We start from the raw sequence: 7,067 nt of genomic DNA on the forward strand, positions 1-7,067 counted from the left end.
CTGACTGAATGAAATGTGTTTTTCACATTTAGAGTGCAGCTTTAGGTGTCAAGTGGAGATAAATTAAAAGACATGTTCAGAAACATGAAACATGACAATACCCTTCAGATATCTGGTGGTGTGCTAAAGCAATTGAGATCAATGTAGATTCACAATTGTCCGAAAGCAAGATGCTTGTTGGAGCTATTGATGCTCTGCTGTCATTGCACATAAAATCTAACATAGATGATCCATCTGGTAGCGTAAGACTCCTACATTTATTTCATCACTCTCCTGTGACGCCCCATGGGGTTAGTTTGGTTTGTTTTCCCTTTTTACTTGTTGTGTTTTCCTTTTCAGAGTGGTAGGTGGAGCTCATCAGGCCAATAAAGGAGCATATGGCCAGTCCTTCTTAAATACCATCAATTGCAGCCTGAAGATCCCCTTTCTCTCCCCCTTCCTGCGTCCCCTCTTGTTTTGGTTTTGTTGGGCACGTTGCATCCTTTAATAAATTATGGTTTACTTTTGGTTGCAACTTTAACGCGTATCGCTTCTTTGTTATGGCTTTTGAGCCGGGTCATGACATACAACCGACTCACAGCAACTCTACTTGGACTTATTTAATAACGAAAAAAGCAACAAGATTAAATTTCTCTCCCAGTTCCTCAGCTACAAGATAAAATTTTGCTACTTAATGCAAATCTTAAGTCATATTTCAGTTTGGATAACAATTAAAAGATGAAAATACAAGAAAAAGAGCTGAACACTCCTTCATAATGTAATCTGGAACAATCAGCCTTGTCTCTCGCTCTCTGACACACACAAACATTTTGGCAAAAAAAGAAAAAAACCCCACACACTACACAAACTAGAAGGCCTCTCATGTTGAGGCTGTTATCAGACCAATGTATCATCAACAAACATCTCAGCTCTGCTGAGACAAGCTCCACACGCAGAGTGGGTGTGGTAATGTGTGTAAGTATTTCTAAATTGATGTAGAGGTGAGAGGTTTATGGGGTTTTTTTTCATGTTGTGTCTTCAGCTTCTAAACAAGTAAAACGTGTAATTAAAATTATTGAACTTGTTATTACTATATCTCTGTTATCACCAGACCCCTCCTCTTGGTTGCTGTGTCAAATTTTAACCTTTTATATTTGAGTTGAAAATTAATTGAACATAAAGGTAAAAACAAAAAGAAATGAGGCAAATAGAACGAAACAAAACATGGACAAGGCGGAGGTGAAGGAAAACCCTCTGACATGATACAAATCCACATAACTCAAATTCTTTTATCTACACATCCACAAACATGTTTTTAACCAGACATGACCGGTAATATGTCCTGCACTGTTCATGTGTGTTTGTGGTGAATCAGAGTTTGCTGTAAATGGTAAAACATTTTGCAGAGTGTTTATGACAAGTGATGATCAGTGGAAGCTTGTTTTAACTTCGCCTCACTTCAGAGTCACCGAGCAAATCCCCATAGACTCCCATGTTAAAAAGGCCAACTTCACGGCAGAAATAAACATGTTTTCTAACTCAGCCGTTTAAAAGCAATTTAATCTCGAAGTTCGGCATATTTAGGGGCGTGTCCTTTTGATTGACAGGTACAATTCTCCGGCTTCAAGTAAAAAGAACGTAGAACAACCGCGGTTTTTAGCCGGTTAACAACGTGGCTTAGCTTTAGCCTGCTTACATCTGTTAGCTCGGTTAGCTCTTAGCTACAGAAAGCTCGGAATTCGCTCGATGTCAATCATCCGCTATGACGCTCACGGCTGCCCTCTCAGCTCCACCTCTTTGTCCATATTTGTATTTTCCAGGCGAGACGACGCGCATGACGCTGAAAGATGGCGACGGTAGTAACCGCCCACCAAGCTTCAATTTAGCTCTTCAGAAACCTATGGGTGACATCCCAGAGGCTCTGTCCATCAGATACATGTGACTAACCGCGATGTAATACTGCCTAATGTAAACATATTTATTAATGACTTCATAATCCTGCCTCCAAACCCTCTTCTTCTGTATAGGGTCATGACCTCATCACAAGGTTACTCTGTGCTTGTCTTCGCATTTTTCTTTTTCTTCTTCTTGTTGGCTATGGCACAGTGAAAGGAGTTGTAGTTTTTTTCCCCTTTGTTTTCCACAAAGCCATGCACGCATGAACACACATGTACACCTCATACAGCCTGGAAACTAAGTGGAAAAGTACTGGATAAAGCAATGACTGTGACTCCTTACCAGCCCTCAACACTGCCCTCAATGGTCCGACACACGAGGCTATGCATGGGGCGTCCACTCTGTGTATTAAATGACACACAAACAGGGTATGTGACCACTCCGTACACAAGCAGTGTCACCATTACAGCCACACCACTATTATTTAACAGTAACAACTAGGGCTCTGACAATATGATTAGTCCAATTTTTTGGGTGCCGATTAGATTTAAATTGTGATTCTCCAGGGTGAATCCCCAGGATTCTCCAGACCTGTCCAGGGTGTACCCTGCCCCTTGCCCAGTGACTACTGGGAGAGGCTCCATCTTTACTTCAACTACTTGTTCCAATTAAATGTCAAGAAAATGGATGGATGGATGTTACAGTGTCGCAATGGGGTTCAGACTTAATATAACATAACGGATTTTCTAAAATGAAAACAGGCAAGTGATACTGTATGTGAACTCAGGGTATATGAAATAAACGTTGCAGGAATTAATCTCCTCTAGCCTATCTGTGATTTGATCTTCCAAAAAAGTTTTTTCACCCACCTACAGCATGAGCAAATAATCAGAGTAAATTCCAAAGCAGTCATTTAAGTTTATCCAAGATTTATCCTGCAAGTCTTAGCATCTTTTATGATCATGAGAAGGTGGATAAATTTTAACTCTTTGTTTTAAAAGTTTGCATTTATGAAATATAAGCAAGAAAAAAAAATTTTTTTTTGCATTTTTTTTTCTCTTTTGGACAATAATAATAAGTATTAACATTCTTTAACAGCTGATTAGTTGGGATGAAAGTTAATAATAAAATAGCAATTACAGAATATTTTCTTTCATAATAAAGGTGTTGCACCCCTCAAGAAAACAGGTGTAGCTCATGAAGAACCCTGCAAAGTTGCAATCAGATCTCATGTTAAGATATGAAAAGCCACAGGTTTTTGTACTGCTTAAACCAATTCAGGGTCATGGAGAAGCTGGAACCAGTCCCAGCAATTCATAGGCAGGAGGCAGTGTACATCCTAAAGAGCTATAGCAGGGCCAACACAGCAAGACAGGAGGAGGACTATGGAGTGGCCAGCTAATCTAACATGCATGTCTTTGGACGGAGGGAGGAGGCGAGTACCCGAAGAGAACCCAGTCTTACATGGGGAGAACATGCAAATTCCACAAAGACCACTGTTCTAACCCCACCCAGCCGAGGCTCAACCAAACGACTTACTTACCATGAAAGACAGATCACTTCATTTCTTCTGATGGAGACGATTTTTCTGTCATATGGCGCCTTGCATAACTTTCACAAAACCAATACATAGCATAGCATCACAAAGTTGCAAGTTGTGAGACAATAAGGCTCTGGACAAAGGTGGTTGCAAATTCTGTATCTGGGATGAAAATCTTCCCATCCTTGACACTTTCATATCAGAAGCTACAGGTCCACAGTTCCAACAAACACTTTTTTACTTCACATCTTTATCTCCAGCTATATAGCTTCTTGTCTAAGCCTGAAAAATAAAACAATATTAAGCAATTTCATTGGTAAGTAAAGAAAGACACGAAACAAATACAGACATTGACAAAACAGTTGGTACACTTCAGTCAATGAAAGAAAAACTCACAGTGGTCACAGAAATAACTTTAATCTGACAAAAATTATAGATAAAAATTCTATTAAATTTAACCAATGAAAGTCAGACATTGCTTTTCAAACAGACTTTAACAGAAATATGTTAAAAAATAAAAAATAAAAAAAAAAAAAACCTCCATGAAGCAGACCAAGACAAAAATGATGGTACATTGTATATTGTATTGGATATAATATATCCAATATATTGGATATATTGTACTTATGTAGTTATTACCCCAGACTTCAAAACGGTAAATGAGATATGGAAGAACTTATGAACAGTACAATATGCAGAGTGTTTTTTGATCTAGTGCATGTTGTGTTTTATTTAATACTACAATGCCTCTTGAAATCTTATTTTGTACATATTTAATTTGTAGTTTACAACTAATTTTTTCATCTAACGTCAACCCTTAGAATTTTATTTCAGTTGCTCTTTCAAGAGTAACCCCATCCAACTGTATATGTAATTGTAAATTAGATCTGTGATTTCCAAAAAGTATTATTTTTGTTTTACTCAGATTTAATGGCAGTTAATTTCAGTCCAGCCATGTTTTTATTTTCTTCAGTTCAGTATTAATCACTGGCGCTAGAATTTGTATGCCACTGCCAAAACAAAAAAATGTTAGTCAAAAAATAAAACCATCTTAAAATCTTTTGAAGATACAGATCATTCTTTTATCATTGATAAAAGTAAATTAAAAAAAAAAAAAAAAAAAGTTTAAGGCCCAACACAGATCCCTGAGGGCCACAGGTAATGTCCAAACATGTAAAACAAACTATTTCCAATTTACTTTATTTTCACAAACTGGTTTCTGTTTGATAAATAACTTTTGATCCATTCTAATGATTTTCCTCTGATGCCATACCGGTCTAGTTTTGAGAATAATACATCATAGTTTATTGTGTCAAAGGCATTTTTTTTTTTTTAGATCAATGAATATCCCTGCTGTATACTGTTTTTGGTCTATTGAATTTTGGATTTCTTCAACTGAGTCAATTAATGTCAGTGATGTTCTATTAGATCTAAATTCCTATTTATTTTCCATGAGTGATTTATATTTTTCTATAAATATGTCCAGTCGGTTATTAAGATTTCGGACAATTGAGACAGTAACGACACAGGTCTGTAGTTTGTGAATAGTTTTTTCCAGTTTCACACAGGGATCTGACATTGGCTAGTTTAATTTTGTCTGGGAATGATCCAGTTTGAAATGATAAAATACTGGTGTATGTCAATGGTTTATTAACACCCTCAATCACTCTTTTCACAACGGTCATATCAATGTCATCATGGCCATTTGATGTCTGTCTTGTATATTTAAAAACAATATGTACAAGTTCCGTCTCATCCACTGCAGTGAGGAACATCAAATTCACATTCTGGTCTATTAGACCATCAGATTTCTCCTCAGATATTAGTGGAAATTAGAAATCAGCGATTTGCTTTGCAAGATCAGATCCAACATTTACAAAGAACTTTATTAAAACTGTTTACTACTTCATTCACATTATAATTATCATGATTGATCATTATGTACTTAGGATAACATAACTGATTAGAGCCATTTTTTTTATTTTATTTCGGTGTTCAGTATCTTCTCTATTATTCTTCTTGTTGCCTTGTAATAATGTGTTAAAATACCTTTTTCTTGCTATTCTCATAATATCAATTTATTTTTATATATTTTTTATTTACTTTCAGCTAGGACTGCAACAATTACTCGGGTAACTTGAGTTTTCTGAGTACAATAACTGATCAAGGCAAATTTGCCTCGAGGCTCCGCTTATTAATAACACATGGCAATATATTTTAATTTATGATTCGTTGCGGCATTCTCAGACTACTATGCTGTTCTGAGGAACTACGTCACTGTTTCAATAAACATAAAATATTAAAACACTTATAAATATATATATATATATATATATATATATATATATATATATATATATATATATATATATATATATATATATATATATATATATATATATATATATACAAAAATCTGTTGCCTACGGTGTGTCTGTGCAGTATGACTGTTTCACCTGGACTGTTGGAACTGACGGACACTTCAAATAGCAGCGGCGAGCGGTTTGGGTTTCTTCATGAGGCAGAAATTTTACATTCCATTCATTGCATCCGTAAGCGTCCTGCATTGCTGCTCTGTCTTCTAATGGGATCTCATCTGTGTGGTCAGACTCATCAGTCTGTTTTCTTTTACTGATTTCAGGTGTTGAAGGCTGCCTCACATTTTCAATTCTGTTTTGCAACTGTTTGACAAGACGAGCCTGTTCCAACTATATCACCCTTTATTACACTTTGCAGAAAATTGGGATATTCTGCCACCATTTTTCTTGCTACGTCAGTTGAGGGCTTTTTTACCTACAAGTGGGCATTTTTCCATAATCTCAGCTACAACTATCCTGATCATTTTCTTCCTCAGTTTCATGCCTGTCCCCTTTCCCCTCTATAAAGCACACATCGCGTCCTCTGGAAATTTACTCCATGTAATTTCAAAGTTGTTGTCCCACTGTGTGTCAAGTCCTGGGCTGCTGGTAGAGGTTGACGATGAACTTTGGGGTGAAACAGAGAGCGATAACTGTAGCTAAGTCTTCCACAGTTGATAATGAGCAGTTCTCAGGAGTTTGGTCTTTAATGGGCAAAGAATAGTATGATTAACACTGTATCCTACTCCCCTTGTGTGTATCCAACACAATTTAGCAGTAAGCCTACTCTACTTGAATGAATATGTCAGAATCTAGTTACCTTAGCTCCACTTTAATTCGATGAACCACGTACACATTTTAACATGGAGTAAAACTGCAGAAAGAAAATGAAATAGCTACTATTAGCATAGTACATGTCTGCACCCCAGTAAACCAACATAACCAATTAGAATGTTCATTCATTCATTCATTCATACATTTTCCGAACCGCTTATTCCAATTCAGGGTCGCGGGGAAGCTGGAGCCTATCTCAGCCGGCTTTGGGCGACAGGCAGGGTACACCCTGGACAGCTCGCCAGTCCATCGCAGCAATTAGAATGTTATAAGGATCAAAATTCACCTTTATTGTAAACATTTCTCATCAATAAGGCTTGATAAAAATACTGCTCTTAAACATCAGTAAAAAACTTACAGACAGGGGTGTTGATGGCATAAACAGAAGGCAGATGTCAGAGGATGAACTTTCCTGCATGTGGCTAAATGAGAACTAAAACAACATGGCTGACTTCTTGTAT

The sequence above is a fragment of the Telmatherina bonti genome, assembly GCF_933228915.1.
Source record: "Telmatherina bonti genome assembly, chromosome: 3".
In the NCBI taxonomy this organism is placed as follows: Eukaryota; Metazoa; Chordata; class Actinopteri; order Atheriniformes; family Telmatherinidae; genus Telmatherina; species Telmatherina bonti.